The 23,981-nt window shown below is 40.0% G+C and overlaps 4 non-coding genes across 4 annotated transcripts; 2 read left to right on the forward strand and 2 right to left on the reverse strand.

Annotated features, from left to right (window-relative positions):
• Positions 1-4,025: 4,025 nt before the first annotated feature.
• Positions 4,026-4,097, reverse strand: trnah-gug (transfer RNA histidin (anticodon GUG)). The gene has a single exon. It is a non-coding gene; the product is annotated as a tRNA-His (tRNA).
• A 422-nt stretch (positions 4,098-4,519) lies between these two features.
• On the forward strand, positions 4,520-4,591 carry trnah-gug (transfer RNA histidin (anticodon GUG)). Its single transcript has one exon. It is a non-coding gene; the product is annotated as a tRNA-His (tRNA).
• A 14,665-nt stretch (positions 4,592-19,256) lies between these two features.
• Positions 19,257-19,328, reverse strand: trnah-gug (transfer RNA histidin (anticodon GUG)). Its single transcript has one exon. It is a non-coding gene; the product is annotated as a tRNA-His (tRNA).
• A 414-nt stretch (positions 19,329-19,742) lies between these two features.
• On the forward strand, positions 19,743-19,814 carry trnah-gug (transfer RNA histidin (anticodon GUG)). The gene has a single exon. It is a non-coding gene; the product is annotated as a tRNA-His (tRNA).
• Positions 19,815-23,981: the final 4,167 nt, after the last annotated feature.

The following is a 23,981-nucleotide window of genomic DNA, read 5'->3' on the forward strand; positions in this document are numbered from 1 at the left end:
TCTGAAAACCTTTTTGTTCTGTACTTACGTTACTTACATCCATGTGCTATTTTTTAGCTTAGACATGTGTGTCATGCAAGCTAGCAGCACCCCATGAGAAACGGGCCGAAGTGTTTAAGTGTTCACCGGAGTTTGCACCCTTGGCAAGCGGACTGAGGTATGTGATGAGAGGTGATCTGTTGTTATATTTTATTTAACCGAACTGTGTAACCCCTTGATACTGTTTGAAGTAACCCCTGTTTGTTTTATTTAATCTGTGACTGTATATCTCAGAATTACTTGTTTGAACTTACCTGAATTAACTTAAGCTCATTGTTGTTATTGCTCATTGTTATACTTCAAAAGGACTGTACGGGTATCAATTTTTTCTTATTTTATAGTTTTCACGGTGCTCAATGTCCAGAGAATGAGCCGTATGTGGTGAGGAAATAAATGGCTGCACCCGTTAGAGACTCTTCTGTCGTTCTTGATGCCAAGGGCTGCTACATATATTATACTAACATTTTTATTTGAATTAATACCTATTTGACATTATTGTATTTATTTTATTTGAGAAAATGTGGCATAACTTGATACAAATAGTTGTTTTTTATCTTCATTTTGAATTTTTAAAAATACTTTAACCCTTTTATTTTTTTTAGCTGTGTTATGTCTTTGTTGGAAATCTTCTGTTTAATCACATTTGTTTAAATTCAGTGTCTTTTACTGTGACATGTCATCCATACTCTGATGGATTTTGCCCACTTTCAACAACTTTGTGAATAAAAATGTACACACACAAAGTCTGGTCAAAGTGTTCGTCCTTAACACGGTGCTGATCTCAGCTACCAGAAAGTCTTATCTGAAGCTGCTGTTTCATTATTAAATCTCAGGATCACCCTGTGTTTTTCACCAAGCTGGCAATGTTTCATATTAAATGCTTGTGATGCTCCTGCAGTATAACCAGGGGTGCACATAAGTGGTCCGCAGGTGCGTATTCGCTGTCAAAATAAAAGACGCGCACTAGATAAGAAGTTTGCTTACATAAGATTTTCTGGAGGTGGACAGACATTTGTTTAGAACTCTTAAAGATGTCGAAGAAGCAAGCTCCTTTAAGCAATTAGTTTGGTGTTCCTCCACCTCCAAAGAAATGTCAGAAGGAGTCCGAACCGCAAAAGAAGCGCGTATTCTCGGAAAAGTAGTTGCAGCAGGTTAGCTGGCTTCAAACAAATGATAAACGCGCAGAGATGTGGTGCAGAATATGCCGTGAAAATCCCACTCTAGCGGACAAAAACAGTCCCTTTTATATGTACGCAACGCAGGGGCGGATCTAGAAGGGTGGCATGGGGTGGCAAGTGCCATCCTAAAATGATCCCGTGCCACCCCAAGTGCCACCCCAGTCTTGCATATGACAGTGTTGTTTATTAAAATAAGATAGCATTAACAGTTTGAGCGTAGTTACAGTCAACAGTGAATATAAATGCTAAAACTGAATATATTGCAGAGTGTCCCGCCCCTCAACCGTTAACAAATGGTTCAGCCCATAGCAGGAACGGCTTTTTTCTTGTTTTCAGTAGCAAGCGATGCTTATGATTGTGCCAGAGCACATTTTGAACAACACAGGTGGTCGGTTGTTACACTCTGGAAATGGAAGGAAGGTGAGTGTTATTAACCCTCCGTGGTCCACGGACACGCTCACCTCTAAATCACATGACTAATTTAAGCTGACATAGCAACAAGCTGCAGCCACGCTGAGTCTCTATTTCAGCCCACACTGAAAGTTCAGACTTCAAAGTTTTTAAATTTTAATTACAGGCCAGTAAATCCAGAGTTATGATAATATATATAAGCCACGCTTTTTTCTAAATACTGTCGTCACGTTTTTGTGTGTGTGGGTTTTAAGCGTTTTCTAAGGACAGCGCGAAAACAGTAAAGAAAGGAAAAAAAGCCACCTCTTTCCTATTGGTGGAAAAATGTACCATGTCGACCAATTTAAAAAAAAAAGTCAACACGTAGGATATGGTTGTTTAGGAAGAGGGGAGAGTTTTGGGAGTGACGGTAACAGCAGCGAGACAGAGCGAGCGAGTGAGAGAGAGAGAGAGAGTTTTTAGATGTGGGAGATTTGTGACGTTTAGTGCGGAGTGTATACTTAGTGTGTTGTGCTGTCTTGTGTAGCTGTTCTGTTGTGTAGTCGTTGTTTTGTTTTGTGTGTCAGTGAGGGCACTAATGAATGTCACTAAGGCACATTTGCAATGTAAACACTGTCACTAAGTAGAAAACCAGCGGAGTGATACACCTCCTGTTGTCAGGCCTGCAGGTTTATCCCTGTGCTGTTCTCTTCTGTCTTTTGGTGGACAAACTTATTTTTTACTGGCACACATCATTTGTGGGGCATCTTATTGCGACACCTGATTGTTCTCTCATTTTAGTTAGTAATATTTTTAAATGGTTGTACAAAATGAAAAAACGGCAGGTGTATTGGCTGCATTTTTAGACAAATAGTTGTATATGTTTACAAAATGTACAATTTATATTTGCTCAAGATGTCTGTGGGTTTTTTACAGTAAAAAATACTACTAGGATTTTAAGTTCTTTGTGTGATTTCAGATCAGTAACACTAATGCAGTATGTCAGTGAAAAAAAACAACTAAATTCAGTGAGAAGAAAAGGATGATACCAAACAAGGCAAGGAGAAAAAAATAAAAAGAAACAATTTGAGGATGAAATGCAAACGTAAACTCAAAAGGAATCAAAAATGGGCAGTTGTATTTCAGACCTCAGTGGGTTTATCCAACAAATCATGAAAAATTAGGTTTAAATTTTTGTTCATGACAGTGTAGATTTCTGACATTTTGTGTAATTTAAGCTGTAACAATGTGATTGTTTTCTAACAAAAAACACTGAAACTTAAGTTAGACTTGTGTTTGTAAATGAACCGCCCCATGTTGTGTAGTTCTCTGGAGTTTATACTTATTGGGCTACATATTTATTTATTATACAGGCTATACAGTACATAACATCAAAACTCACATGTTTTATGTAACTAAAGTGTGTAATTATGTGGACTACAGACAATAATTAAGTTATAGACTATATTTATATGAAAAACATGTATACTTACTGCATTTGAATCATTTTAACCATATGTAATCACCTGCATATGTGTTTGGGGGAAAAAAAGGCTTTGAATTTGCCACCCCATTTGATTTCTTTGCCACCCTAAGAAAATTTCTCTAGATCTGCCCCTGCGCGAACGTGCGTTGCAACTTCTTATCTGGTGCGCGTTTTTTATTTTGACAGCGAGTGCGCACCTGCGGACCACTTATGTGCACCCCTGAGTATAACAACATATTTACTGGAACACTTTTTTTTAGATTTCTGTAAATCTTGTGAATGTGATAACTCAAGAAAGAAACAACTAGGATTTTCCTCAACCTCGAGGTAAAAGTCAGAGGCCAAGTTTTCTGAAAATGTTCTCACGCGATAACTCGAGAATGAGGCAAAGTATACCTTTTAAACGGATACCTTCATCAGTGGTTTCCTCAGTTTCTGAACGCTTGATCAAAGAACAGGCGATGCCGCATGGCGGTAGAAGTATGAGCATAAAGTTTTTAAAAGAAAATAGAGATTTCATTTTGAATATCTGTTGTCTTTGTGCTGTCATCAGAATAATGATCATTGTTTCAATCATTATTCAATTGCACATATGTTTCATAAGCAGTTGGAGCAGGTGGACAATCAGTCAATCAGTGCAGCCTAAAGGCAGCAACTGCCAAATAATTCAGCAAAGCAAACACATGATCACATCTTACCACAAGAGGTCGGCAAAGGCATAAAAAGGTACAGTCTAATTAGTTCCCATAACTTAAAAAATGTTTGGAAACTCGTTGCCTCAAAAAAATAGTACTGAGTACTCACTCTACATCCCGACTCAGTACTCAGGACGTAGAGTGAGAAGAGAACAAAAGACAAAAAATGAAAACACACACAAACAACTAGTCACCACTTAAAGTGTGAAGCTCCCCAAAGTGAAATCACAACCACTCTGCCGTGACCCGGATTCGAACCGGGGTTGCTGCGGCCACAACGCAGAGTACTAACCACTATACGATCACGGCTGCTCAGAAAATGATCATCTGCAATCTTTATTGTGCCTTTTCCTTTATATCGATCTCAAACTCTGTGTCGACGATGCGCACATTTACGCACGTGGCACAGTAACAGTATCCGCATTAACTCTGGGACCTCGCGTGGTCTGACCGTAAATACATTTTGGTGCTCTTCTGCACATCGTACAGGTCAGCTGTTACACGCAGATTCAAGTGTTTACGGTGAAATAAGAAGAAAAAAAAAAAAAAAAAAAAAAAGCAAGATCCAGACTCTAACTGGCAGTGAAAAGCACAACATGTTTGTAGTTCCAATGTTGATACGACCTAAACGTGTTAAACTTAAAATGTACAGTCCTGCTTAGTGGGTTTAAAATGGACTCGTGTGGATTGGAGGTGATTGACTACATGGACGTTCAGCCTGCAGCTGAGCAGCCGTGATCGTATAGTGGTTAGTACTCTGCGTTGTGGCCGCAGCAACCCCGGTTCGAATCCGGGTCACGGCATTGTGGTGAAGCTTTTAAAGCAAATACAGCAGATAAAGTGGAACAAGAATGAGGGTGAAATGTTGGTTCTCCTGTCTGAAATCTGCGAGAGAGTTGAGAAAAAAACAGATACATGATGTTTGATATAATAATAAAAACAGGTTAATTTAAGAAGTCAACTTGTAACCGGTAATCAGTGGGTAACAAAAAGGAACCGCACGCTGTGCACTATTTAGCTTATTTTGTAATTTCTGCAACGGCTTACTGAGTTAGGGAAAAACAGCAGAAGAGTTCAGAAATTAACGATAAAAAAACTGCTTCCATAAAGTCGAAGGCATAAAGGCTTTGACTTCTTGATATGATTCATCAACGCTGGATCAATGACATTTTTACTCATGTGTTCCTACACAAAAGGTGGCACTACAAACCAAACATTGTCTTATATATTATACTAACATTTTTATTTGAATTAATACCTATTTGACATTATTGTATTTATTTTATTTGAGAAAATGTGGCATAACTTGATACAAATAGTTGTTTTTTATCTTCATTTTGAATTTTTAAAAATACTTTAACCCTTTTATTTTTTTTGGCTGTGTTATGTCTTTGTTGGAAATCTTCTGTTTAATCACATTTGTTTAAATTCAGTGTCTTTTACTGTGACATGTCATCCATACTCTGATGGATTTTGCCCACTTTCAACAACTTTGTGAATAAAAATGTACACACACAAAGTCTGGTCAAAGTGTTCGTCCTTAACACGGTGCTGATCTCAGCTACCAGAAAGTCTTATCTGAAGCTGCTGTTTCATTATTAAATCTCAGGATCACCCTGTGTTTTTCACCAAGCTGGCAATGTTTCATATTAAATGCTTGTGATGCTCCTGCAGTATAACCAGGGGTGCACATAAGTGGTCCGCAGGTGCGTATTCGCTGTCAAAATAAAAGACGCGCACTAGATAAGAAGTTTGCTTACATAAGATTTTCTGGAGGTGGACAGACATTTGTTTAGAACTCTTAAAGATGTCGAAGAAGCAAGCTCCTTTAAGCAATTAGTTTGGTGTTCCTCCACCTCCAAAGAAATGTCAGAAGGAGTCCGAACCGCAAAAGAAGCGCGTATTCTCGGAAAAGTAGTTGCAGCAGGTTAGCTGGCTTCAAACAAATGATAAACGCGCAGAGATGTGGTGCAGAATATGTCGTGAAAATCCCACTCTAGCAGACAAAAACAGTCCCTTTTATATGTACGCAACGCAGGGGCGGATCTAGAAGGGTGGCATGGGGTGGCAAGTGCCATCCTAAAATGATCCCGTGCCACCCCAAGTGCCACCCCAGTCTTGCATATGACAGTGTTGTTTATTAAAATAAGATAGCATTAACAGTTTGAGCGTAGTTACAGTCAACAGTGAATATAAATGCTAAAACTGAATATATTGCAGAGTGTTCCCCCCCTCAACCGTTAACAAATGGTTCAGCCCATAGCAGGACCGGCTTTTTTCTTGTTTTCAGTAGCAAGCGATGCTTATGATTGTGCCAGAGCACATTTTGAACAACACAGGTGGTTGGTTGTTACAGTCTGGAAATGGAAGGAAGGTGAGTGTTATTAACCCTCCGTGGTCCACGGACACGCTGCACCTCTAAATCACATGACTAATTTAAGCTGACATAGCAACAAGCTGCAGCCACGCTGAGTCTCTATCTCAGCCCACACTGAAAGTTCAGACTTCAAAGTTTTTAAATTTTAATTACAGGCCAGTAAATCCAGAGTTATGATAATATATATAAGCCACGCTTTTTTCTAAATACTGTCGTCACGTTTTTGTGTGTGTGGGTTTTAAGCGTTTTCTAAGGACAGCGCGAAAACAGTAAAGAAAGGAAAAAAAGCCACCTCTTTCCTATTGGTGGAAAAATGTACCATGTCGACCAATTTAAAAAAAAAAGTCAACACGTAGGATTTGGTTGTTTAGGAAGAGGGGAGAGTTTTGGGAGTGACGGTAACAGCAGCGAGACAGAGCGAGCGAGTGAGAGAGAGAGAGAGAGTTTTTAGATGTGGGAGATTTGTGACATTTAGTGTGGAGTGTATACTTAGTGTGTTGTGCTGTCTTGTGTAGCTGTTCTGTTGTGTAGTCGTTGTTTTGTTTTGTGTGTCAGTGAGGGCACTAATGAATGTCACTAAGGCACATTTGCAATGTAAACACTGTCACTAAGTAGAAAACCAGCGGAGTGATACACCTCCTGTTGTCAGGCCTGCAGGTTTATCCCTGTGCTGTTCTCCTCTGTCTTTTGGTGGACAAACTTATTTTTTACTGGCACACATCATTTGTGGGGCATCTTATTGCGACACCTGATTGTTCTCTCATTTTAGTTAGTAATATTTTTAAATGGTTGTACAAAATGAAAAAACGGCAGGTGTATTGGCTGCATTTTTAGACAAATAGTTGTATATGTTTACAAAATGTACAATTTATATTTGCTCAAGATGTCTGTGGGTTTTTTACAGTAAAAAATACTACTAGGATTTTAAGTTCTTTGTGTGATTTCAGATCAGTAACACTAATGCAGTATGTCAGTGAAAAAAAACAACTAAATTCAGTGAGAAGAAAAGGATGATACCAAACAAGGCAAGGAGAAAAAAATAAAAAGAAACAATTTGAGGATGAAATGCAAACGTAAACTCAAAAGGAATCAAAAATGGGCAGTTGTATTTCAGACCTCAGTGGGTTTATCCAACAAATCATGAAAAATTAGGTTTAAATTTTTGTTCATGACAGTGCAGATTTCTGACATTTTGTGTAATTTAAGCTGTAACAATGTGATTGTTTTCTAACAAAAAACACTGAAACTTAAGTTAGACTTGTGTTTGTAAATGAACCGCCCCATGTTGTGTAGTTCTCTGGAGTTTATAGTTATTGGGCTACATATTTATTTATTATACAGGCTATACAGTACATAACATCAAAACTCACATGTTTTATGTAACTAAAGTGTGTAATTATGTGGACTACAGACAATAATTAAGTTATAGACTATATTTATATGAAAAACGTATATACTTACTGCATTTGAATCATTTTAACCATATGTAATCACCTGCATATGTGTTTGGGGGAAAAAAAGGCTTTGAATTTGCCACCCCATTTGATTTCTTTGCCACCCTAAGAAAATTTCTCTAGATCCGCCCCTGCGCGAACGTGCGTTGCAACTTCTTATCTGGTGCGCGTCTTTTATTTTGACAGCGAGTGCGCACCTGCGGACCACTTATGTGCACCCCTGAGTATAACAACATATTTACTGGAACACTTTTTTTTAGATTTCTGTAAATCTTGTGAATGTGATAACTCAAGAAAGAAACAACTAGGATTTTCCTCAACCTCGAGGTAAAAGTCAGAGGTCAAGTTTTCTGAAAATGTTCTCACGCGATAACTCGAGAATGAGGCAAAGTATACCTTTTAAACGGATACCTTCATCAGTGGTTTCCTCAGTTTCTGAACGCTTGATCAAAGAACAGGCGATGCAGCATGGCGATAGAAGTATGAGCATAAAGTTTTTAAAAGAAAATAGAGATTTCATTTTGAATATCTGTTCTGCTGTCATCAGAATAATGATCATTGTTTCAATCATTATTCAATTGCACATATGTTTCATAAGCAGTTGGAGCAGGTGGACAATCAGTCAATCAGTGCAGCCTAAAGGCAGCAACTGCCAAATAATTCAGCAAAGCAAACACATGATCACATCTTACCACAAGAGGTCGGCAAAGGCATAAAAAGGTACAGTCTAATTAGTTCCCATAACTTAAAAAATGTTTGGAAACTCGTTGCCTCAAAAAACAGTACTGAGTACTCACTCTACATCCCGACTCAGTACTCAGGACGTAGAGTGAGAAGAGAACAAAAGACAAAAAATGAAAACACACACAAACAACTAGTCAATTCAATTCAATTCAATTCAATTTTATTTATATAGCGCCAAATCACAACAAATGTCGCCTCAAGGCGCTTTATATTGTACAATAGATCGCACAATAATAAATACAGAGAAAAACCCAACAATCATATGACCCCCTATGAGCAAGCACTTTGGCAACAGTGGGAAGGAAAAACTCCCTTTTAACAGGAAGAAACCTCCGGCAGAACCAGGCTCAGGGAGGGGCGGCCATCTGCTGCGACCGGTTGGGGTGAAAGAAGGAAAACAGGATAAAGACATGCTGTGGAAGAGAGACAGAGGTTAATAACAGATATGATTCGATGCAGAGAGGTCTATTAACACATAGTGAGTGAGAAAGGTGATTGGAAAGGAAAAACTCAATGCATCATGGGAATCCCTGGCAGCCTACGTCTATTGCAGCATAACTAAGGGAGGATTCAGGGTCACCTGGTCCAGCCCTAACTATATGCTTTAGCAAAAAGGAAAGTTTTAAGCCTAATCTTGAAAGTAGAGATAGTGTCTGTCTCCCGAATCCAAACTGGAAGCTGGTTCCACAGAAGAGGGGCCTGAAAACTGAAGGCTCTGCCTCCCATTCTACTTTTAAATACTCTAGGAACAACAAGTAAGCCTGCAGTGCGAGAGCGAAGTGCTCTAATAGGGTGATATGGTACTACAAGGTCATTAAGATAAGATGGGGCCTGGTTATTTAAGACCTTGTATGTGAGGAGCAGAATTTTGAATTCAATTCTGGATTTAACAGGAAGCCAGTGAAGGGAAGCCAATACAGGAAAAATATGCTCTCTCTTTCTAGTCCCTGTCAGTACTCTTGCTGCAGCATTTTGGATTAGCTGAAGGCTTTTCAGTGAGTTTTAGGACATCCTGATAATAAAGAATTACAGTAGTCCAGCCTGGAAGTAATAAATGCATGAACTAGTTTTTCAGCGTCACTCTGAGACAGGATATTTCTAATTTTAGAGATGTTGCGCAAATGGAAGAAAGCGGTCTTACATATTTGTTTAATATGTGCATTGAAGGACATGTCCTGGTCAAAAATGACTCCAAGGTTCCTCACAGCATTACTGGAGGCCAAGGTAATGCCATCCAGAGTAAGAATCTGCTTAGATACCATAATTCTAAGATTTTCAGGGCCGAGTACAATAACCTCAGTTTTATCTGAATTAAGAAGCAGAAAGTTAGCGGCCATCCAGGTCTTTATGTCTTTAAGACATTCCTGCAGTTTAACTAATTGGTCTGTGATACCTGGCTTCATGGATAGATAGAGCTGCGTGTCATCTGCATAGCAGTGATAATTTATGCTATGTCTTCTAATGATGCTGCCTAAGGGAAGCATGTATAATGTAAATAGAATTGGTCCTAGCACTGAACCCTGTGGAACACCATAATTGACCTTAGTGTGTGAAGAGGACTCTCCATTTACTTGAACAAATTGGAGTCTATTAGATAGATATGATACAAACCACTGCAGTACAGTACCTGTAATACCTACAGCATGTTCTAATCGCTCTAATAGGATATTATGATCAACAGTATCGAACGCAGCACTGAGGTCTAGCAGGACAAGCACAGAGATGAGTCCACTGTCAGAGGCCATAAGAAGAGCATTTGTAACCTTCACTAAAGCTGTTTCTGTGCTGTGATGAGCTCTGAAACCTGACTGAAACTCTTCAAATAAGCCATTCCTCTGCAGATGATCTGTTAGCTGTTTGACAACTACTCTTTCAAGGATTTTTGATATGAAAGGAAGGTTGGAGATTGGCCTATAATTAGCTAAGACAGCTGGGTCTAGAGATGGCTTTTTAAGTAAGGGTTTAACTACAGCCACCTTGAAGGCCTGTGGTACATAGCCGATTATTAGAGATAGGTTGATCATATTTAAGATCGAAGAATTAATTAATGGCAGGACTTCTTTGAGCAGTTTTGTAGGAATGGGGTCTAAAAGACACGTTGATGGTTTGGAGGAATTAATTATTGAAGTTAACTCAGAAAGATCAATTGGAGAAAAAGAGTCTAACTTAACATCAATGGTACTAAGAGTAGCTGTAGATAATATTACATCTGTGGGATGATTATTGGTAATTTTTTCTCTAATGATAAGAATTTTATTAGTGAAGAAGTTCATGAAGTCATTACTAGTTAATGTTAAAGGGATTGTTGGCTCAGTAGAGCTCTGACTTTTTGTCAGCCTGGCTACAGTGCTGAAGAGAAACCTGGGGTTGTTCTTATTTTCTTCAATCAGTGACGAATAGTAAGATGTTCTGGCTTTGCGGAGGGCTTTCTTATAAATCAGCAAACTATTTCTCCAGGCTAAATGATGATCCTCTAAATTTGTGACACGCCATTTCCTCTCCAGCTTACGAGTTATCTGCTTTAGGCTACGTGTTTGAGAATTATACCACGGAGTCAGGTACTTCGGATTTGAGGCCTTAGTTTTCACAGGAGCTACAGTATCCAGAGTTGTACGTAGTGAGGAGGTAAAATTATTAACAAGATAATCGACCTCTGTTGGAGTAGCGTTCAGATAGCTGCTCTGCTCTATGTTGGTACAGGGCATTGAAGATGATAACAGTGGGTGGATTATATTCTTAAACTTAGTTACAGCACTTTCAGAAAGACATCTACTGTGATAAAGTCAACTCTCCACTGCTGTGTAATCAATTATTGTAAATGTAATCAGGAAATGATCAGACAGCAGAGGGTTTTCAGGAAACACTGTTAAATGTTCAGTTTCTATGCCAAGTCTAAGTCACCACTTAAAGTGTGAAGTTCCCCAAACTGAAATCACAACCACTCTGCCGTGACCCGGATTCGAACCGGGGTTGCTGCGGCCACAACGCACAGTACTAACCACTATACGATCACGGCTGCTCAGAAAATGATCATCTGCAATCTTTATTGTGCCTTTTCCTTTATATCGATCTCAAACTCTGTGTCGACGATGCGCACATTTACGCACGTGGCACAGTAACAGTATCCGCATTAACTCTGGGACCTCGCGTGGTCTGACCGTAAATACATTTTGGTGCTCTTCTGCACATCGTACAGGTCAGCTGTTACACGCAGATTCAAGTGTTTACGGTGAAATAAGAAGAAAAAAAAAAGCAAGATCCAGACTCTAACTGGCAGTGAAAAGCACAACATGTTTGTAGTTCCAATGTTGATACGACCTAAACGTGTCAAACTTAAAATGTACAGTCCTGCTTAGTGGGTTTAAAATGGACTCGTGTGGATTGGAGGTGATTGACTACATGGGCGTTCAGCCTGCAGCTGAGCAGCTGTGATCGTATAGTGGTTAGTACTCTGCGTTGTGGCCGCAGCAACCCCGGTTCGAATCCGGGTCACGGCATTGTGGTGAAGCTTTTAAAGCAAATACAGCAGATAAAGTGGAACAAGAATGAGGGTGAAATGTTGGTTCTCCTGTCTGAAATCTGCGAGAGAGTTGAGAAAAAAACAGATACATGACGTTTGATATAATAATAAAACAGGTTAATTTAAGAAGTCAACTTGTAACCGGTGATCAGTGGGTAACAAAAAGGAACCGTGCACTATTTAGCTTATTTTGTAATTTCTGCAACGGCTTACTGAGTTAGGGGAAAAACAGCACAAGAGTTCAGAAATTAACGATAAAAAAACTGCTTCCATAAAGTCGAAGGCATAAAGGCTTTGACTTCTTGATATGATTCATCAACGCTGGATCAATGACATTTTTACTCATGTGTTCCTACACAAAAGGTTGCACTACAAACCAAACATTTTCTTATTTATTGTAATGAACCGCTGATCTGTACCATAAGTCATCCTTGCGGGGGTTGTCGGAACTGTATGCGCAGTCGCACTAAGGACAGATGTGCTCAGAGGCATGCCCCGTAACGTGTATGAGCGGTCTGTCGTGCGGCAGGAATAAGTTGTACAAATTCCATGTAAGTTACGATAATACTTTGATAAGTATGATAAGTGTGTTTCTAATGTAAGGTATGTTGCTGCGTTTGTATTGTGAGCCATCTGAAAACCTTTTTGTTCTGTACTTACGTTACTTACATCCATGTGCTATTTTTTAGCTTAGACATGTGTGTCATGCAAGCTAGCAGCACCCCATGAGAAACGGGCCGAAGTGTTTAAGTGTTCACCGGAGTTTGCACCCTTGGCAAGCGGACTGAGGTATGTGATGAGAGGTGATCTGTTGTTATATTTTATTTAACCGAACTGTGTAACCCCTTGATACTGTTTGAAGTAACCCCTGTTTGTTTTATTTAATCTGTGACTGTATATCTCAGAATTACTTGTTTGAACTTACCTGAATTAACTTAAGCTCATTGTTGTTATTGCTCATTGTTATACTTCAAAAGGACTGTACGGGTATCAATTTTTTCTTATTTTATAGTTTTCACGGTGCTCAATGTCCAGAGAATGAGCCGTATGTGGTGAGGAAATAAATGGCTGCACCCGTTAGAGACTCTTCTGTCGTTCTTGATGCCAAGGGCTGCTACATATATTATACTAACATTTTTATTTGAATTAATACCTATTTGACATTATTGTATTTATTTTATTTGAGAAAATGTGGCATAACTTGATACAAATAGTTGTTTTTTATCTTCATTTTGAATTTTTAAAAACACTTAACCCTTTTATTTTTTTTGGCTGTGTTATGTCTTTGTTGGAAATCTTCTGTTTAATCACATTTGTTTAAATTCAGTGTCTTTTACTGTGACATGTCATCCATACTCTGATGGATTTTGCCCACTTTCAACAACTTTGTGAATAAAAATGTACACACACAAAGTCTGGTCAAAGTGTTCGTCCTTAACACGGTGCTGATCTCAGCTACCAGAAAGTCTTATCTGAAGCTGCTGTTTCATTATTAAATCTCAGGATCACCCTGTGTTTTTCACCAAGCTGGCAATGTTTCATATTAAATGCTTGTGATGCTCCTGCAGTATAACCAGGGGTGCACATAAGTGGTCCGCAGGTGCGTATTCGCTGTCAAAATAAAAGACGCGCACTAGATAAGAAGTTTGCTTACATAAGATTTTCTGGAGGTGGACAGACATTTGTTTAGAACTCTTAAAGATGTCGAAGAAGCAAGCTCCTTTAAGCAATTAGTTTGGTGTTCCTCCACCTCCAAAGAAATGTCAGAAGGAGTCCGAACCGCAAAAGAAGCGCGTATTCTCGGAAAAGTAGTTGCAGCAGGTTAGCTGGCTTCAAACAAATGATAAACGCGCAGAGATGTGGTGCAGAATATGCCGTGAAAATCCCACTCTAGCGGACAAAAACAGTCCCTTTTATATGTACGCAACGCAGGGGCGGATCTAGAAGGGTGGCATGGGGTGGCAAGTGCCACCCCAGTCTTGCATATGACAGTGTTGTTTATTAAAATAAGATAGCATTAACAGTTTGAGCGTAGTTACAGTCAACAGTGAATATAAATGCTAAAACTGAATATATTGCAGAGTGTCCCGCCCCTCAACCGTTAACAAATGGTTCAGCCCATAGCAGGAACGGCTTTTTTCTTGTTTTCAGTAGCAAGCCATGCTTATGATTGTGCCAGAGCACATTTTGAACAACACAGGTGGTCGGTTGTTACACTCTGGAAATGGAAGGAAGGTGAGTGTTATTAACCCTCCGTGGTCCACGGACACGCTGCACCTCTAAATCACATGACTAATTTAAGCTGACATAGCAACAAGCTGCAGCCACGCTGAGTCTCTATCTCAGCCCACACTGAAAGTTCAGACTTCAAAGTTTTTAAATTTTAATTACAGGCCAGTAAATCCAGAGTTATGATAATATATATAAGCCACGCTTTTTTCTAAATACTGTCGTCACGTTTTTGTGTGTGTGGGTTTTAAGCGTTTTCTAAGGACAGCGCGAAAACAGTAAAGAAAGGAAAAAAAGGCACCTCTTTCCTATTGGTGGAAAAATGTACCATGTCGACCAATTTAAAAAAAAAAGTCAACACGTAGGATTTGGTTGTTTAGGAAGAGGGGAGAGTTTTGGGAGTGACGGTAACAGCAGCGAGACAGAGCGAGCGAGTGAGAGAGAGAGAGAGAGAGTTTTTAGATGTGGGAGATTTGTGACGTTTAGTGCGGAGTGTATACTTAGTGTGTTGTGCTGTCTTGTGTAGCTGTTCTGTTGTGTAGTCGTTGTTTTGTTTTGCGTGTCAGTGAGGGCACTAATGAATGTCACTAAGGCACATTTGCAATGTAAACACTGTCACTAAGTAGAAAACCAGCGGAGTGATACACCTCCTGTTGTCAGGCCTGCAGGTTTATCCCTGTGCTGTTCTCCTCTGTCTTTTGGTGGACAAACTTATTTTTTACTGGCACACATCATTTGTGGGGCATCTTATTGCGACACCTGATTGTTCTCTCATTTTAGTTAGTAATATTTTTAAATGGTTGTACAAAATGAAAAAACGGCAGGTGTATTGGCTGCATTTTTAGACAAATAGTTGTATATGTTTACAAAATGTACAATTTATATTTGCTCAACATGTCTGTGGGTTTTTTACAGTAAAAAATACTACTAGGATTTTAAGTTCTTTGTGTGATTTCAGATCAGTAACACTAATGCAGTATGTCAGTGAAAAAAAACAACTAAATTCAGTGAGAAGAAAAGGATGATACCAAACAAGGCAAGGAGAAAAAAATAAAAAGAAACAATTTGAGGATGAAATGCAAACGTAAACTCAAAAGGAATCAAAAATGGGCAGTTGTATTTCAGACCTCAGTGGGTTTATCCAACAAATCATGAAAAATTAGGTTTAAATTTTTGTTCATGACAGTGTAGATTTCTGACATTTTGTGTAATTTAAGCTGTAACAATGTGATTGTTTTCTAACAAAAAACACTGAAACTTAAGTTAGACTTGTGTTTGTAAATGAACCACCCCATGTTGTGTAGTTCTCTGGAGTTTATACTTATTGGGCTACATATTTATTTATTATACAGGCTATACAGTACATAACATCAAAACTCACATGTTTTATGTAACTAAAGTGTGTAATTATGTGGACTACAGACAATAATTAAGTTATAGACTATATTTATATGAAAAACATGTATACTTACTGCATTTGAATCATTTTAACCATATGTAATCACCTGCATATGTGTTTGGGGGAAAAAAAGGCTTTGAATTTGCCACCCCATTTGATTTCTTTGCCACCCTAAGAAAATTTCTCTAGATCCGCCCCTGCGCGAACGTGCGTTGCAACTTCTTATCTGGTGCGCGTCTTTTATTTTGACAGCGAGTGCGCACCTGCGGACCACTTATGTGCACCCCTGAGTATAACAACATATTTACTGGAACACTTTTTTTTAGATTTCTGTAAATCTTGTGAATGTGATAACTCAAGAAAGAAACAACTAGGATTTTCCTCAACCTCGAGGTAAAAGTCAGAGGCCAAGTTTTCTGAAAATGTTCTCACGCGATAACTCGAGAATGAGGCAAAGTATACCTTTTAAACGGATACCTTCATCAGTGGTTTCCTCAGTTTCTGAACGCTTGATCAAAGAACAGGCGATGCCGCATGGCGGTAGAAGTATGAGCATAAAGTTTTTAAAAGAAAATAGAGATTTCATTTTGAATATCTGTTCTGCTGTCATCAGAATAATGATCATTGTTTCAATCCATATTCAATTGCACATATGTTTCATAAGCAGTTGGAGCAGGTGGACAATCAGTCAATCAGTGCAGCCTAAAGGCAGCAACTGCCAAATAATTCAGCAAAGCAAACACATGATCACATCTTACCACAAGAGGTCGGTAAAGGCATAAAAAGGTACAGTCTAATTAGTTCCCATAACTTAAAAAATGTTTGGAAACTCGTTGCCTCAAAAAAACAGTACTGAGTACTCACTCTACATCCCGACTCAGTACTCAGGACGTAGAGTGAGAAGAGAACAAAAGACAAAAAATGAAAACACACACAAACAACTAGTCAATTCAATTCAATTTTATTTATATAGCGCCAAATCACAACAAATGTCGCCTCAAGGCGCTTTATATTGTACAATAGATCGCACAATAATAAATACAGAGAAAAACCCAACAATCATATGACCCCCTATGAGCAAGCACTTTGGCAACAGTGGGAAGGAAAAACTCCCTTTTAACAGGAAGAAACCTCCAGCAGAACCAGGCTCAGGGAGGGGCGGCCATCTGCTGCGACCGGTTGGGGTGAAAGAAGGAAAACAGGATAAAGACATGCTGTGGAAGAGAGACAGAGGTTAATAACAGATATGATTCGATGCAGAGAGGTCTATTAACACATAGTGAGTGAGAAAGGTGATTGGAAAGGAAAAACTCAATGCATCATGGGAATCCCTGGCAGCCTACGTCTATTGCAGCATAACTAAGGGAGGATTCAGGGTCACCTGGTCCAGCCCTAACTATATGCTTTAGCAAAAAGGAAAGTTTTAAGCCTAATCTTGAAAGTAGAGATAGTGTCTGTCTCCCGAATCCAAACTGGAAGCTGGTTCCACAGAAGAGGGGCCTGAAAACTGAAGGCTCTGCCTCCCATTCTACTTTTAAATACTCTAGGAACAACAAGTAAGCCTGCAGTGCGAGAGCGAAGTGCTCTAATAGGGTGATATGGTACTACAAGGTCATTAAGATAAGATGGGGCCTGGTTATTTAAGACCTTGTATGTGAGGAGCAGAATTTTGAATTCAATTCTGGATTTAACAGGAAGCCAGTGAAGGGAAGCCAATACAGGAGAAATATGCTCTCTCTTTCTAGTCCCTGTTAGTACTCTTGCTGCAGCATTTTGGATTAGCTGAAGACTTTTCAGCGAGTTTTAGGACATCCTGATAATAAAGAATTACAGTAGTCCAGCCTGGAAGTAATAAATGCATGAACTAGTTTTTCAGCGTCACTCTGAGACAGGATATTTCTAATTTTAGAGATGTTGCGCAAATGGAAGAAAGCGGTCTTACATATTTGTTTAATATGTGCATTGAAGGACATGTCCTGGTCAAAAATGACTCCAAGGTTCCTCACAGCATTACTGGAGGCCAAGGTAATGCCATCCAGAGTAAGAATCTGCTTAGATACCATAATTCTAAGATTTTCAGGGCCGAGTACAATAACCTCAGTTTTATCTGAATTAAGAAGCAGAAAGTTAGCGGCCATCCAGGTCTTTATGTCTTTAAGACATTCCTGCAGTTTAACTAATTGGTGTGTGTTACCTGGCTTCATGGATAGATAGAGCTGCGTATCATCTGCATAGCAGTGATAATTTATGCTATGTCTTCTAATGATGCTGCCTAGGGGAAGCATGTATAATGTAAATAGAATTGGTCCTAGCACTGAACCCTGTGGAACACCATAATAGACCTTAGTGTGTGAAGAGGACTCTCCATTTACTTGAACAAATTGGAGTCTATTAGATAGATATGATACAAACCACTGCAGTACAGTACCTGTAATACCTACAGCATGTTCTAATCGCTCTAATAGGATATTATGATCAACAGTATCGAACGCAGCACTGAGGTCTAGCAGGACAAGCACAGAGAGGAGTCCACTGTCAGAGGCCATAAGAAGATCATTTGTAACCTTCACTAAAGCTGTTTCTGTGCTGTGATGAGCTCTGAAACCTGACTGAAACTCTTCAAATAAGCCATTCCTCTGCAGATGATCTGTTAGCTGTTTGACAACTACTCTTTCAAGGATTTTTGATATGAAAGGAAGGTTGGAGATTGGCCTATAATTAGCTAAGACAGCTGGGTCTAGAGATGGCTTTTTAAGTAAGGGTTTAACTACAGCCACCTTGAAGGCCTGTGGTACATAGCCGATTATTAGAGATAGGTTGATCATATTTAAGATCGAAGAATTAATTAATGGCAGGACTTCTTTGAGCAGTTTTGTAGGAATGGGGTCTAAAAGACACGTTGATGGTTTGGAGGAATTAATTATTGAAGTTAACTCAGAAAGATCAATTGGAGAAAAAGAGTCTAACTTAACATCAATGGTACTAAGAGTAGCTGTAGATAATATTACATCTGTGGGATGATTATTGGTAATTTTTTCTCTAATGATAAGAATTTTATTAGTGAAGGAGTTCATGAAGTCATTACTAGTTAATGTTAAAGGGATTGTTGGCTCAGTAGAGCTCTGACTTTTTGTCAGCCTGGCTACAGTGCTGAAGAGAAACCTGGGGTTGTTCTTATTTTCTTCAATCAGTGACGAATAGTAAGATGTTCTGGCTTTGCGGAGGGCTTTCTTATAAATCAGCAAACTATTTCTCCAGGCTAAATGATGATCCTCTAAATTTGTGACACGCCATTTCCTCTCCAGCTTACGAGTTATCTGCTTTAGGCTACGTGTTTGAGAATTATACCACGGAGTCAGGTACTTCTGATTTGAGACCTTAGTTTTCACTGGAGCTACAGTATCCAGAGTTGTACGTAGTGAGGAGGTAAAATTATTAACAAGATAATCGACCTCTGTTGGAGTAGCGTTCAGATAGCTGCTCTGCTCTATGTTGGTACAGGGCATTGAAGATGATAACAGTGGGTGGATTATATTCTTAAACTTAGTTACAGCACTTTCAGAAAGACATCTACTGTGATAAAGTCAACTCTCCACTGCTGTGTAATCAATTATTGTAAATGTAATCAGGAAATGATCAGACAGCAGAGGCTTTTCAGGAAACACTGTTAAATGTTCAGTTTCTATGCCAAGTCTAAGTCACCACTTAAAGTGTGAAGTTCCCCAAACTGAAATCACAACCACTCTGCCGTGACCCGGATTCGAACCGGGGTTGCTGCGGCCACAACGCAGAGTACTAACCACTATACGATCACGGCTGCTCAGAAAATGATCATCTGCAATCTTTATTGTGTTTTTTTCCTTCATATCGATCTCAAACTCTGTGTCGACGATGCGCACATTTACGCACGTGGCACAGTAACAGTATCCGCATTAACTCTGGGACCTCGCGTGGTCTGACCGTAAATACATTTTGGTGCTCTTCTGCACATCGTACAGGTCAGCTGTTACACGCAGATTCAAGTTTTTACGGTGAAATAAGAAGAAAAAAAAAAAAAACCAAGATCCAGACTCTAACTGGCAGTGAAAAGCACAACATGTTTGTAGTTCCAATGTTGATACGACCTAAACGTGTCAAACTTAAAATGTACAGTCCTGCTTAGTGGGTTTAAAATGGACTCGTGTGGATTGGAGGTGATTGACTACATGGACGTTCAGCCTGCAGCTGAGCAGCCGTGATCGTATAGTGGTTAGTACTCTGCGTTGTGGCCGCAGCAACCCCGGTTCGAATCCGGGTCACGGCATTGTGGTGAAGCTTTTAAAGCAAATACAGCAGATAGAGTGGAACAAGAATGAGGGTGAAATGTTGGTTCTCCTGTCTGAAATCTGCGAGAGAGATGAGACAAAAACAGATACATGACGTTTGATATAATAATAAAACAGGTTAATTTAAGAAGTCAACTTGTAACCGGTGATCAGTGGGTAACAAAAAGGAACCGCACGCTGTGCACTATTTAGCTTATTTTGTTATTTCTGCAACGGCTTACTGAGTTAGGGAAAAACAGCACAAGAGTTCAGAAATTAACGATAAAAAAACTGCTTCCATAAAGTCGAAGGCATAAAGGCTTTGACTTCTTGATATGATTCATCAACGCTGGATCAATGACATTTTTACTCATGTGTTCCTACACAAAAGGTGGCACTACAAACCAAACATTGTCTTATATATTATACTAACATTTTTATTTGAATTAATACCTATTTGACTTTATTATATTTATTTTATTTGAGAAAATGTGGCATAACTTGATACAAATAGTTGTTTTTTATCTTAATTTTGAATTTTTAAAAATACTTTAACCCTTTTATTTTTTTTGGCTGTGTTATGTCTTTGTTGGAAATCTTCTATTTAATCACATTTGTTTAAATTCAGTGTCTTTTACTGTGACATGTCATCCATACTCTGATGGATTTTGCCCACTTTCAACAACTTTGTGAATAAAAATGTACACACACAAAGTCTGGTCAAAGTGTTTGTCCTTAACACGGTGCTGATCTCAGCTACCAGAAAGTCTTATCTGAAGCTGCTGTTTCATTATTAAATCTCAGGATCACCCTGTGTTTTTCACCAAGCTGGCAATGTTTCATATTAAATGCTTGTGATGCTCCTGCAGTATAACCAGGGGTGCACATAAGTGGTCCGCAGGTGCGTATTCGCTGTCAAAATAAAAGACGCGCACTAGATAAGAAGTTTGCTTACATAAGATTTTCTGGAGGTGGACAGACATTTGTTTAGAACTCTTAAAGATGTCGAAGAAGCAAGCTCCTTTAAGCAATTAGTTTGGTGTTCCTCCACCTCCAAAGAAATGTCAGAAGGAGTCCGAACCGCAAAAGAAGCGCGTATTCTCGGAAAAGTAGTTGCAGCAGGTTAGCTGGCTTCAAACAAATGATAAACGCGCAGAGATGTGGTGCAGAATATGCTGTGAAAATCCCACTCTAGCGGACAAAAACAGTCCCTTTTATATGTACGCAACGCAGGGGCGGATCTAGAAGGGTGGCATGGGGTGGCAAGTGCCATCCTAAAATGATCCCGTGCCACCCCAAGTGCCACCCCAGTCTTGCATATGACAGTGTTGCTTATTAAAATAAGATAGCATTAACAGTTTGAGCGTAGTTACAGTCAACAGTGAATATAAATGCTAAAACTGAATATATTGCAGAGTGTTCCCCCCCTCAACCGTTAACAAATGGTTCAGCCCATAGCAGGAACGGCTTTTTTCTTGTTTTCAGTAGCAAGCGATGCTTATGATTGTGCCAGAGCACATTTTGAACAACACAGGTGGTTGGTTGTTACAGTCTGGAAATGGAAGGAAGGTGAGTGTTATTAACCCTCCGTGGTCCACGGACACGCTGCACCTCTAAATCACATGACTAATTTAAGCTGACATAGCAACAAGCTGCAGCCACGCTGAGTCTCTATCTCAGCCCACACTGAAAGTTCAGACTTCAAAGTTTTTAAATTTTAATTACAGGCCAGTAAATCCAGAGTTATGATAATATATATAAGCCACGCTTTTTTCTAAATACTGTCGTCACGTTTTTGTGTGTGTGGGTTGTATAGGAATTTCTTTCACTTATGTATTAATCACATTATTTTATTGTAATGCCTTGGTGCCACTGGATTTTAACATGTCTGACACCCATACTGTAAGACAAATGGTGGGGGTCTAGTTAGGAAGTTGGGGGAGGCAGACCACTTCACAGGAAGAGTCTTTTGTCTCTGCAAGGACTCTGGGAAGGTGTGAAACAGCTGTGTACTGCCTTTTGTTCATGGAGAAAGTATTTAACTGAGAGACACACTACTCTCAGTGAGACTCTGCTGTCCCTGCCCCGCAGACATGCAGGCCCTCCACAAGCTTGTTTGTATGTCTTTGTGTGTTTGAATTAAAGAATGTTAGCTACCGCTCACCGCTCGTCTGCAGGCTTTATTTAAGTGGAAAAACTTCCACAACAGAATGGCGCTGTGAGCAGGGTGGTCCGTGTGGTCGCTGAACAACGGTTCCGGGGATGGGCTGATCACCCCTGAGGGAAAAGGTACCTTTGTCCTACCAGCTGTTGAAGCAAAGGAAATGGAGGAGTCACGGAGCCGCGTGTTTCAGCCACCACCGAGACCATCAACTTTGAGGGGACTCCTGCAGATGGGTGAGTTGTAGCTAACTTTGTATACAGTCATGAGGAGTTTTTTGTCTGGCCGAGGGGGGGAACGCTGGCCGCCCCCGGAGTTCGAGCCTCCGGGAGGAAAATCCTGGTGGTTTGAGGCCCCAGGCTTGTGTTGGGTACGGTCCATCACAAGGACATTGGCTCGAGCGCGCTGTTGGGGAGAAGCCGGCCCAGACCTGTGTTCGGTCCAAGTACGTCACAGGGACAGCGGTTCGGGTACACTGTCGGAGTCCATTTCTGCATACTATAGTGCACGGAGTGGCGGTGTTCGTTCCTTGGTCCGTAGAAGGCAAGGGCCTCACGGGGGACGCCTCGTGTAGTAAAATGGGATCTAGATCCAGTAGAGCGGCAGGCCTTCCACCAGGCGGCCAGGGACAAAACTCAATGCGTGACTGTATGGTAAGAACTGAGTAAATGTGTGGTGTGTAAGATTGTAGAGAATGGTTGTGTGGGAAAAGATTGTGTGTGTAAAAAGAGTGAAAATGGGGTTTAAAAAAAAAAAATGTTGAAAATGGGGAACAAAAACAAGGAAAACAAGAAAAAAAAAAAGAGAGGAGTGTAGAAATGTGTGCAAAAGTTGTTTCCAACTAGCGGGAGAGGGTGGTACTGCAGACCACCAGCTCCCCTAGGGTGAACACACAAAAATTTCTTTTTTTTAGCAGAGTTGTTGACGAAAATAAGCAATAAAAATAGGAAGAGGGTTTGGTGATTTTCAATGTAGAACAACTACAATCTTTCTGGGTTTTTAAGAAAGGGGAGTTCAGAACCAGAGGGGGGAGACGTGTTGTTTTAAGCAATGAGAAGAATGATCAAAATGTCTCAGTGTGTCACTTGCAGGTGAAGAGCAGACCCGGATCAATTTTCCACGTTCAGCAGTCAGAAGAAATTATAGGTTAACATCATTAGAAACACTCAAGCCAAATTCTGGCTGAATTGTTTTACAGCTTAACTTCCATGTGTTTGTCACCCTGAGAACACAAGCTCCAAGAATCTCTCCCTGAAGACAAGAAATGCAGTTCCAGAACAACGAGATGGATCTCAAGAACTCACAGCAGCACCCTGAGCAGTGAAGAAAAGGTCCAGCAGCAGCAGCTGTGCAAGACAGTGACAGCAAGGAGAAAAATGGCATCATCATGACTGGATGGATGGATGCGCATTTCCAACGAGCTGCAACTTCACTGTGTGTGAATGGACCTTTGAAAAGACTGTCTGAGTTGGACATTTGCCACCCTTGGAGCAAAATGGCAAGATGAGACAGTGGAGAACACAGGACAAAGCTGAAAGACAACTGACTCACTGGACTGCTGCAAAGGGGGAGAGATGAGATGAGACCACAGTGGAAGGAGCAGGGGAGAACATGGCTGTTTTAGTGTGGGAACTGAAATTTGGGTTTAGGAAACTGGGAAGAAAAAACGACTGCCTTGCGTGGAGAATTGAAAAGTGTCTGGAGCACCGCAAAGAGAGAGGTACACAAAAATTACACAAACAGAAAATGCATTAATCCTACTAACACAAACACACATGCGATGAAGCTCATGAAGACCAAATAGCATTTTAAGCATGCATTGCTGTCACCATCATCTTGTCCGGTTCACTTAGTGGGTTAAGAAGTGATACATAGACTAGTGAACTAGTATTATTTTGGGGAAGGATGATTGAATCATTGCAGGGGTGAACAGAATGCTGCAGGGGGTCAGATGAGTGGGGACTAGTAGATTATTGAGTTTCTGGTTTCTGATGTGTGGGGGAGG

The sequence above is a fragment of the Pelmatolapia mariae genome, linkage group LG22, assembly GCF_036321145.2.
Source record: "Pelmatolapia mariae isolate MD_Pm_ZW linkage group LG22, Pm_UMD_F_2, whole genome shotgun sequence".
NCBI lineage: Eukaryota > Metazoa > Chordata > Actinopteri > Cichliformes > Cichlidae > Pelmatolapia > Pelmatolapia mariae.